We start from the raw sequence: 10,865 nt of genomic DNA on the forward strand, positions 1-10,865 counted from the left end.
ACGTTCTGGCGCTTTTCATGTGCTATCGGGGCCATTCCGATGTACCCGTTGACATCCGTTTCCTGCAGTTCTGCCTTGCGTTCAGCGCCTCTTCGTAGCCTGACCTCAATATATTTTGGGGCGATAGTTATCGTTTAGAACTCTGCAGGTTTGGGAAGTGCAGTGCCCCTGAGCTCCATTTCCCAAGTCGCTTTTTTGTGAGTGGGACGCAACACGGCTGGATGGCTTCACGCCCTATTGTCGATCCGGGGTGGCAGGCTGAACCGCTGGTGAATTCTTCTTCGTGATGGGAAATGAGAGTGACATGTGCCCGACCAAACACCTCCAGCGAGTCTCTCATTGGTTCCCCCTCTTGCAGTTCATCCTGCGGACAAATTGCAGACGGTACGAAAGAGGCATGGAAAGGCGCCGAGTCTCCAAGTGGGGAGATTGTTAGTAAGGGGGCCTGAATGGAGAACACGAGCACCAGGAGATGAAAACTGAGGTGAGTTTCAGAAAGCTTTCCCGATCCCACGGTGTAGCAACCGCTGGGTTTCCAATGAGTGCTTTCGCTGTCGGAAGATTGCGTTGAACCTGGAGAGTTGGGACCCATGGAATGGGGAGCACGCAGGATTCCTTTCAAGGGTCTGTATTTGCTTTCCCAACCTCACGAATCGTCTCAGCCCCAAGAGTGTCCAGCCTTATGTCTTCTGCCGCTGGGGCTGTAGATGTGGTCAATCCTGGTTGCATGCCAGTCCCTGAACGCATTTTGGAAGAATTTCTCTCTGTTTTGCCCTGCTTGTTTCTTCTTTATGTTGGAAATGTATCCTCAGAATGGGTCTGAGCTGATTTTCCCTGCTGGTTTTAGGCCGCTTTACACACACTTGATGCACTTACACAGAGATATCAAGACTTAGCTTTTAAGATGCTTACTAGTCGGATAGATACTTGTGCGATGAACAGGGTCTGGTGAGTCCAGTTGATTGAGCAAGGAGTAGGTCCTGTCCATTCCATATTCGGTTTTCAGAAGGGTATCTGTGCTCATTTCAAACTCGAGTTTTATGCGTCACCCCACCTCACCTTTCCCCTGAAGCAGGCATAAGTGTGTTTTCTAAAAGCGTGACTCTGTTCTGTTTGGGGATTCAGTGCATGGGGAGCGATTTTTACATTCCCTCGATAAGTGATATCATAAGTTTCTTTTTTTGTGGGACTTATTTCACTGAGGATGATCGTACCTAAATCCACTCAGGATGCTGCTACCAGCCTCATGACGTGGATTTCATGGCTGAGTGACACTCCATTGGACCTACGTAGCACCTCTTGTCCACTTGTCCACTTGTCTTTGTCCACTTGTCCACTCGTCTTTGTCCACTTGGCTCTTTCCTGGGATATGAAACGTGTACCGGAGTGGAGGTTCTTGTCAAGACAGCAGCCCTCAACTTTGGGGTCCCTGTGTCTGGTTGATTTTTTCATTTTCCCAAGGTCAACGCCCATGTGTGGAAGTGCCCTATGCTCTGTGGTTCTGTGTTTTCCATGGTTTGGGAAAGAGGATACACTTGTGAAGATTGGCTGTTGGCCATTGACATCCCGCCCATCAGCTTAACAAGGCTCCCTTGACTCCGTGGGCTGTCCTGCCTTTCTGGTTTTTAGACTTTTTTCGCCTGGCCCTTTTGCCCCGGGGGGGGGGGGCGAGAGATTTCTTTGTAGTGCTGATTTGCTCTCCCAGGTTGCTTGGTTGGCCAAAAAGGGCGTATGCGTTTTTTCCTGTTTTTTCCGTTTTTTCAGGAAAAAACGCATACGCCCTTTTTGGCCAACCGCATCATTGTCCACGTTCTGGCACTTTTCATGTGCTATCGGGGCCATTCCGATGTACCCGTTGACATCCGTTTCCTGCAGTTCTGCCTTGCGTTCAGCGCCTCTTCGTAGCCTGACCTCAATATATTTTTGGGGCGATAGTTATCGTTTAGAACTCTGCAGGTTTGGGAAGTGCAGTGCCCCTGAGCTCCATTTCCCAAGTCGCTTTTTTGTGAGTGGGACGCAACACGGCTGGATGGCTTCACGCCCTATTGTCGATCCGGGGTGGCAGGCTGAACCGCTGGTGAATTCTTCTTCGTGATGGGAAATGAGAGTGACATGTGCCCGACCAAACACCTCCAGCGAGTCTCTCATTGGTTCCCCCTCTTGCAGTTCATCCTGCGGACAAATTGCAGACGGTACGAAAGAGGCATGGAAAGGCGCCGAGTCTCCAAGTGGGGAGATTGTTAGTAAGGGGGCCTGAATGGAGAACACGAGCACCAGGAGATGAAAACTGAGGTGAGTTTCAGAAAGCTTTCCCGATCCCACGGTGTAGCATCCGCTGGGTTTCCAATGAGTGCTTTCGCTGTCGGAAGATTGCGTTGAACCTGGAGAGTTGGGACCCATGGAATGGGGAGCACGCAGGATTCCTTTCAAGGGTCTGCATTTGCTTTCCCAACCTCACCAATCGTCTCAGCCCCAAGAGTGTCCAGCCTTATGTCTTCTGCCGCTGGGGCTGTAGATGTGGTCAATCCTGGTTGCATGCCAGTCCCTGAACGCATTTTGGAAGAATTTCTCTCTGTTTTGCCCTGCTTGTTTCTTCTTTATGTTGGAAATGTATCCTCAGAATGGGTCTGAGCTGATTTTCCCTGCTGGTTTTAGGCCGCTTTACACACACTTGATGCACTTACACAGAGATATCAAGACTTAGCTTTTAAGATGCTTACTAGTCGGATAGATACTTGTGCGATGAACAGGGTCTGGTGAGTCCAGTTGATTGAGCAAGGAGTAGGTCATGTCCATTCCATATTCGGTTTTCGGAAGGGTATCTGTGCTCATTTCAAACTCGAGTTTTATGCGTCACCCCACCTCACCTTTCCCCTGAAGCAGGCATAAGTGTGTTTTCTAAAAGCGTGACTCTGTTCTGTTTGGGGATTCAGTGCATGGGGAGCGATTTTTACATTCCCTCGATAAGTGATATCATAAGTTTCTTTTTTTGTGGGACTTATTTCACTGAGGATGATCGTACCTAAATCCACTCAGGATGCTGCTACCAGCCTCATGACGTGGATTTCATGGCTGAGTGACACTCCATTGGACCTACGTAGCACCACTTGTCCACTTGTCCACTTGTCTTTGTCCACTTGTCCACTCGTCTTTGTCCACTTGGCTCTTTCCTGGGATATGAAACGTGTACCGGAGTGGAGGTTCTTGTCAAGACAGCAGCCCTCAACTTTGGGTCCCTGTGTCTGGTTGATTTTTTCATTTTCCCAAGGTCAACGCCCATGTGTGGAAGTGCCCTATGCTCTGTGGTTCTGTGTTTTACATGGTTTGGGAAAGAGGATACACTTGTGAAGATTGGCTGTTGGCCATTGACATCCCGCCCATCAGCTTAACAAGGCTCCCTTGACTCCGTGGGCTGTCCTGCCTTTCTGGTTTTTAGACTTTTTTCGCCTGGCCCTTTTGCCCCGGGGGGGGGCGAGAGATTTCTTTGTAGTGCTGATTTGCTCTCCCAGGTTGCTTGGTTGGCCAAAAAGGGCGTATGCGTTTTTTCCTGAATATATTCAGGAAAAAACGCATACGCCCTTTTTGGCCAACCGCATCATTGTCCACGTTCTGGCGCTTTTCATGTGCTATCGGGGCCATTCCGATGTACCCGTTGACATCCGTTTCCTGCAGTTCTGCCTTGCGTTCAGCGCCTCTTCGTAGCCTGACCTCAATATATTTTGGGGCGATAGTTATCGTTTAGAACTCTGCAGGTTTGGGAAGTGCAGTGCCCCTGAGCTCCATTTCCCAAGTCGCTTTTTTGTGAGTGGGACGCAACACGGCTGGATGGCTTCACGCCCTATTGTCGATCCGGGGTGGCAGGCTGAACCGCTGGTGAATTCTTCTTCGTGATGGGAAATGAGAGTGACATGTGCCCGACCAAACACCTCCAGCGAGTCTCTCATTGGTTCCCCCTCTTGCAGTTCATCCTGCGGACAAATTGCAGACGGTACGAAAGAGGCATGGAAAGGCGCCGAGTCTCCAAGTGGGGAGATTGTTAGTAAGGGGGCCTGAATGGAGAACACGAGCACCAGGAGATGAAAACTGAGGTGAGTTTCAGAAAGCTTTCCCGATCCCACGGTGTAGCATCCGCTGGGTTTCCAATGAGTGCTTTCGCTGTCGGAAGATTGCGTTGAACCTGGAGAGTTGGGACCCATGGAATGGGGAGCACGCAGGATTCCTTTCAAGGGTCTGCATTTGCTTTCCCAACCTCACCAATCGTCTCAGCCCCAAGAGTGTCCAGCCTTATGTCTTCTGCCGCTGGGGCTGTAGATGTGGTCAATCCTGGTTGCATGCCAGTCCCTGAACGCATTTTGGAAGAATTTCTCTCTGTTTTGCCCTGCTTGTTTCTTCTTTATGTTGGAAATGTATCCTCAGAATGGGTCTGAGCTGATTTTCCCTGCTGGTTTTAGGCCGCTTTACACACACTTGATGCACTTACACAGAGATATCAAGACTTAGCTTTTAAGATGCTTACTAGTCGGATAGATACTTGTGCGATGAACAGGGTCTGGTGAGTCCAGTTGATTGAGCAAGGAATAGGTCGTGTCCATTCCATATTCGGTTTTCGGAAGGGTATCTGTGCTCATTTCAAACTCGAGTTTTATGCGTCACCCCACCTCACCGTTCCCCTGAAGCAGTCATAAGTGTGTTTTCTAAAAGCGTGACTCTGTTCTGTTTGGGGATTCAGTGCATGGGGAGCGATTTTTACATTCCCTCGATAAGTGATATCATAAGTTTCTTTTTTTGTGGGACTTATTTCACTGAGGATGATCGTACCTAAATCCACTCAGGATGCTGCTACCAGCCTCATGACGTGGATTTCATGGCTGAGTGACACTCCATTGGACCTACGTAGCACCACTTGTCCACTTGTCCACTTGTCTTTGTCCACTTGTCCACTCGTCTTTGTCCACTTGGCTCTTTCCTGGGATATGAAACGTGTACCGGAGTGGAGGTTCTTGTCAAGACAGCAGCCCTCAACTTTGGGGTCCCTGTGTCTGGTTGATTTTTTCATTTTCCCAAGGTCAACGCCCATGTGTGGAAGTGCCCTATGCTCTGTGGTTCTGTGTTTTACATGGTTTGGGAAAGAGGATACACTTGTGAAGATTGGCTGTTGGCCATTGACATCCCGCCCATCAGCTTAACAAGGCTCCCTTGACTCCGTGGGCTGTCCTGCCTTTCTGGTTTTTAGACTTTTTTCGCCTGGCCCTTTTGCCCCGGGGGGGGGGCGAGAGATTTCTTTGTAGTGCTGATTTGCTCTCCCAGGTTGCTTGGTTGGCCAAAAAGGGCGTATGCGTTTTTTCCTGAATATATTCAGGAAAAAACGCATACGCCCTTTTTGGCCAACCGCATCATTGTCCACGTTCTGGCGCTTTTCATGTGCTATCGGGGCCATTCCGATGTACCCGTTGACATCCGTTTCCTGCAGTTCTGCCTTGCGTTCAGCGCCTCTTCGTAGCCTGACCTCAATATATTTTGGGGCGATAGTTATCGTTTAGAACTCTGCAGGTTTGGGAAGTGCAGTGCCCCTGAGCTCCATTTCCCAAGTCGCTTTTTTGTGAGTGGGACGCAACACGGCTGGATGGCTTCACGCCCTATTGTCGATCCGGGGTGGCAGGCTGAACCGCTGGTGAATTCTTCTTCGTGATGGGAAATGAGAGTGACATGTGCCCGACCAAACACCTCCAGCGAGTCTCTCATTGGTTCCCCCTCTTGCAGTTCATCCTGCGGACAAATTGCAGACGGTACGAAAGAGGCATGGAAAGGCGCCGAGTCTCCAAGTGGGGAGATTGTTAGTAAGGGGGCCTGAATGGAGAACACGAGCACCAGGAGATGAAAACTGAGGTGAGTTTCAGAAAGCTTTCCCGATCCCACGGTGTAGCATCCGCTGGGTTTCCAATGAGTGCTTTCGCTGTCGGAAGATTGCGTTGAACCTGGAGAGTTGGGACCCATGGAATGGGGAGCACGCAGGATTCCTTTCAAGGGTCTGCATTTGCTTTCCCAACCTCACCAATCGTCTCAGCCCCAAGAGTGTCCAGCCTTATGTCTTCTGCCGCTGGGGCTGTAGATGTGGTCAATCCTGGTTGCATGCCAGTCCCTGAACGCATTTTGGAAGAATTTCTCTCTGTTTTGCCCTGCTTGTTTCTTCTTTATGTTGGAAATGTATCCTCAGAATGGGTCTGAGCTGATTTTCCCTGCTGGTTTTAGGCCGCTTTACACACACTTGATGCACTTACACAGAGATATCAAGACTTAGCTTTGAAGATGCTTACTAGTCGGATAGATACTTGTGCGATGAACAGGGTCTGGTGAGTCCAGTTGATTGAGCAAGGAGTAGGTCGTGTCCATTCCATATTCGGTTTTCGGAAGGGTATCTGTGCTCATTTCAAACTCGAGTTTTATGCGTCACCCCACCTCACCTTTCCCCTGAAGCAGGCATAAGTGTGTTTTCTAAAAGCGTGACTCTGTTCTGTTTGGGGATTCAGTGCATGGGGAGCGATTTTTACATTCCCTCGATAAGTGATATCATAAGTTTCTTTTTTTGTGGGACTTATTTCACTGAGGATGATCGTACCTAAATCCACTCAGGATGCTGCTACCAGCCTCATGACGTGGATTTCATGGCTGAGTGACACTCCATTGGACCTACGTAGCACCTCTTGTCCACTTGTCCACTTGTCTTTGTCCACTTGTCCACTCGTCTTTGTCCACTTGGCTCTTTCCTGGGATATGAAACGTGTACCGGAGTGGAGGTTCTTGTCAAGACAGCAGCCCTCAACTTTGGGGTCCCTGTGTCTGGTTGATTTTTTCATTTTCCCAAGGTCAACGCCCATGTGTGGAAGTGCCCTATGCTCTGTGGTTCTGTGTTTTCCATGGTTTGGGAAAGAGGATACACTTGTGAAGATTGGCTGTTGGCCATTGACATCCCGCCCATCAGCTTAACAAGGCTCCCTTGACTCCGTGGCCTGTCCTGCCTTTCTGGTTTTTAGACTTTTTTCGCCTGGCCCTTTTGCCCCGGGGGGGGGGCGAGAGATTTCTTTGTAGTGCTGATTTGCTCTCCCAGGTTGCTTGGTTGGCCAAAAAGGGCGTATGCGTTTTTTCCTGAATATATTCAGGAAAAAACGCATACGCCCTTTTTGGCCAACCGCATCATTGTCCACGTTCTGGCGCTTTTCATGTGCTATCGGGGCCATTCCGATGTACCCGTTGACATCCGTTTCCTGCAGTTCTGCCTTGCGTTCAGCGCCTCTTCGTAGCCTGACCTCAATATATTTTGGGGCGATAGTTATCGTTTAGAACTCTGCAGGTTTGGGAAGTGCAGTGCCCCTGAGCTCCATTTCCCAAGTCGCTTTTTTGTGAGTGGGACGCAACACGGCTGGATGGCTTCACGCCCTATTGTCGATCCGGGGTGGCAGGCTGAACCGCTGGTGAATTCTTCTTCGTGATGGGAAATGAGAGTGACATGTGCCCGACCAAACACCTCCAGCGAGTCTCTCATTGGTTCCCCCTCTTGCAGTTCATCCTGCGGACAAATTGCAGACGGTACGAAAGAGGCATGGAAAGGCGCCGAGTCTCCAAGTGGGGAGATTGTTAGTAAGGGGGCCTGAATGGAGAACACGAGCACCAGGAGATGAAAACTGAGGTGAGTTTCAGAAAGCTTTCCCGATCCCCCGATGTAGCAACCGCTGGGTTTCCAATGAGTGCTTTCGCTGTCGGAAGATTGCGTTGAACCTGGAGAGTTGGGACCCATGGAATGGGGAGCACGCAGGATTCCTTTCAAGGGTCTGCATTTGCTTTCCCAACCTCACCAATCGTCTCAGCCCCAAGAGTGTCCAGCCTTATGTCTTCTGCCGCTGGGGCTGTAGATGTGGTCAATCCTGGTTGCATGCCAGTCCCTGAACGCATTTTGGAAGAATTTCTCTCTGTTTTGCCCTGCTTGTTTCTTCTTTATGTTGGAAATGTATCCTCAGAATGGGTCTGAGCTGATTTTCCCTGCTGGTTTTAGGCCGCTTTACACACACTTGATGCACTTACACAGAGATATCAAGACTTAGCTTTTAAGATGCTTACTAGTCGGATAGATACTTGTGCGATGAACAGGGTCTGGTGAGTCCAGTTGATTGAGCAAGGAGTAGGTCGTGTCCATTCCATATTCGGTTTTCGGAAGGGTATCTGTGCTCATTTCAAACTCGAGTTTTATGCGTCACCCCACCTCACCTTTCCCCTGAAGCAGGCATAAGTGTGTTTTCTAAAAGCGTGACTCTGTTCTGTTTGGGGATTCAGTGCATGGGGAGCGATTTTTACATTCCCTCGATAAGTGATATCATAAGTTTCTTTTTTTGTGGGACTTATTTCACTGAGGATGATCGTACCTAAATCCACTCAGGATGCTGCTACCAGCCTCTTGACGTGGATTTCATGGCTGAGTGACACTCCATTGGACCTACGTAGCACCACTTGTCCACTTGTCCACTTGTCTTTGTCCACTTGTCCACTCGTCTTTGTCCACTTGGCTCTTTCCTGGGATATGAAACGTGTACCGGAGGGGAGGTTCTTGTCAAGACAGCAGCCCTCAACTTTGGGGTCCCTGTGTCTGGTTGATTTTTTCATTTTACCAAGGTCAACGCCCATGTGTGGAAGTGCCCTATGCTCTGTGGTTCTGTGTTTTACATGGTTTGGGAAAGAGGATACACTTGTGAAGATTGGCTGTTGGCCATTGACATCCCGCCCATCAGCTTAACAAGGCTCCCTTGACTCCGTGGGCTGTCCTGCCTTTCTGGTTTTTAGACTTTTTTCGCCTGGCCCTTTTGCCCCGGGGGGGGGCGAGAGATTTCTTTGTAGTGCTGATTTGCTCTCCCAGGTTGCTTGGTTGGCCAAAAAGGGCGTATGCGTTTTTTCCTGAATATATTCAGGAAAAAACGCATACGCCCTTTTTGGCCAACCGCATCATTGTCCACGTTCTGGCGCTTTTCATGTGCTATCGGGGCCATTCCGATGTACCCGTTGACATCCGTTTCCTGCAGTTCTGCCTTGCGTTCAGCGCCTCTTCGTAGCCTGACCTCAATATATTTTGGGGCGATAGTTATCGTTTAGAACTCTGCAGGTTTGGGAAGTGCAGTGCCCCTGAGCTCCATTTCCCAAGTCGCTTTTTTGTGAGTGGGACGCAACACGGCTGGATGGCTTCACGCCCTATTGTCGATCCGGGGTGGCAGGCTGAACCGCTGGTGAATTCTTCTTCGTGATGGGAAATGAGAGTGACATGTGCCCGACCAAACACCTCCAGCGAGTCTCTCATTGGTTCCCCCTCTTGCAGTTCATCCTGCGGACAAATTGCAGACGGTACGAAAGAGGCATGGAAAGGCGCCGAGTCTCCAAGTGGGGAGATTGTTAGTAAGGGGGCCTGAATGGAGAACACGAGCACCAGGAGATGAAAACTGAGGTGAGTTTCAGAAAGCTTTCCCGAACCCACGGTGTAGCAACCGCTGGGTTTCCAATGAGTGCTTTCGCTGTCGGAAGATTGCGTTGAACCTGGAGAGTTGGGACCCATGGAATGGGGAGCACGCAGGATTCCTTTCAAGGGTCTGCATTTGCTTTCCCAACCTCACGAATCGTCTCAGCCCCAAGAGTGTCCAGCCTTATGTCTTCTGCCGCTGGGGCTGTAGATGTGGTCAATCCTGGTTGCATGCCAGTCCCTGAACGCATTTTGGAAGAATTTCTCTCTGTTTTGCCCTGCTTGTTTCTTCTTTATGTTGGAAATGTATCCTCAGAATGGGTCTGAGCTGATTTTCCCTGCTGGTTTTAGGCCGCTTTACACACACTTGATGCACTTACACAGAGATATCAAGACTTAGCTTTTAAGATGCTTACTAGTCGGATAGATACTTGTGCGATGAACAGGGTCTGGTGAGTCCAGTTGATTGAGCAAGGAGTAGGTCCTGTCCATTCCATATTCGGTTTTCGGAAGGGTATCTGTGCTCATTTCAAACTCGAGTTTTATGCGTCACCCCACCTCAGCTTTCCCCTGAAGCAGGCATAAGTGTGTTTTCTAAAAGCGTGACTCTGTTCTGTTTGGGGATTCAGTGCATGGGGAGCGATTTTTACATTCCCTCGATAAGTGATATCATAAGTTTCTTTTTTTGTGGGACTTATTTCACTGAGGATGATCGTACCTAAATCCACTCAGGATGCTGCTACCAGCCTCATGACGTGGATTTCATGGCTGAGTGACACTCCATTGGACCTACGTAGCACCTCTTGTCCACTTGTCCACTTGTCTTTGTCCACTTGTCCACTAGTCTTTGTCCACTTGGCTCTTTCCTGGGATATGAAACGTGTACCGGAGTGGAGGTTCTTGTCAAGACAGCAGCCCTCAACTTTGGGGTCCCTGTGTCTGGTTGATTTTTTCATTTTCCCAAGGTCAACGCCCATGTGTGCAAGTGCCCTATGCTCTGTGGTTCTGTGTTTTACATGGTTTGGGAAAGAGGATACACTTGTGAAGATTGGCTGTTGGCCATTGACATCCCGCCCATCAGCTTAACAAGGCTCCCTTGACTCCGTGGGCTGTCCTGCCTTTCTGGTTTTTAGACTTTTTTCGCCTGGCCCTTTTGCCCCGGGGGGGGGGGCGAGAGATTTCTTTGTAGTGCTGATTTGCTCTCCCAGGTTGCTTGGTTCGCCAAAAAGGGCGTATGCGTTTTTTCCTGAATATATTCAGGAAAAAACGCATACGCCCTTTTTGGCCAACCGCATCATTGTCCACGTTCTGGCGCTTTTCATGTGCTATCGGGGCCATTCCGATGTACCCGTTGACATCCGTTTCCTGCAGT

Source organism: Kogia breviceps, unplaced genomic scaffold (assembly GCF_026419965.1).
Source record: "Kogia breviceps isolate mKogBre1 unplaced genomic scaffold, mKogBre1 haplotype 1 scaffold_49, whole genome shotgun sequence".
NCBI lineage: Eukaryota > Metazoa > Chordata > Mammalia > Artiodactyla > Physeteridae > Kogia > Kogia breviceps.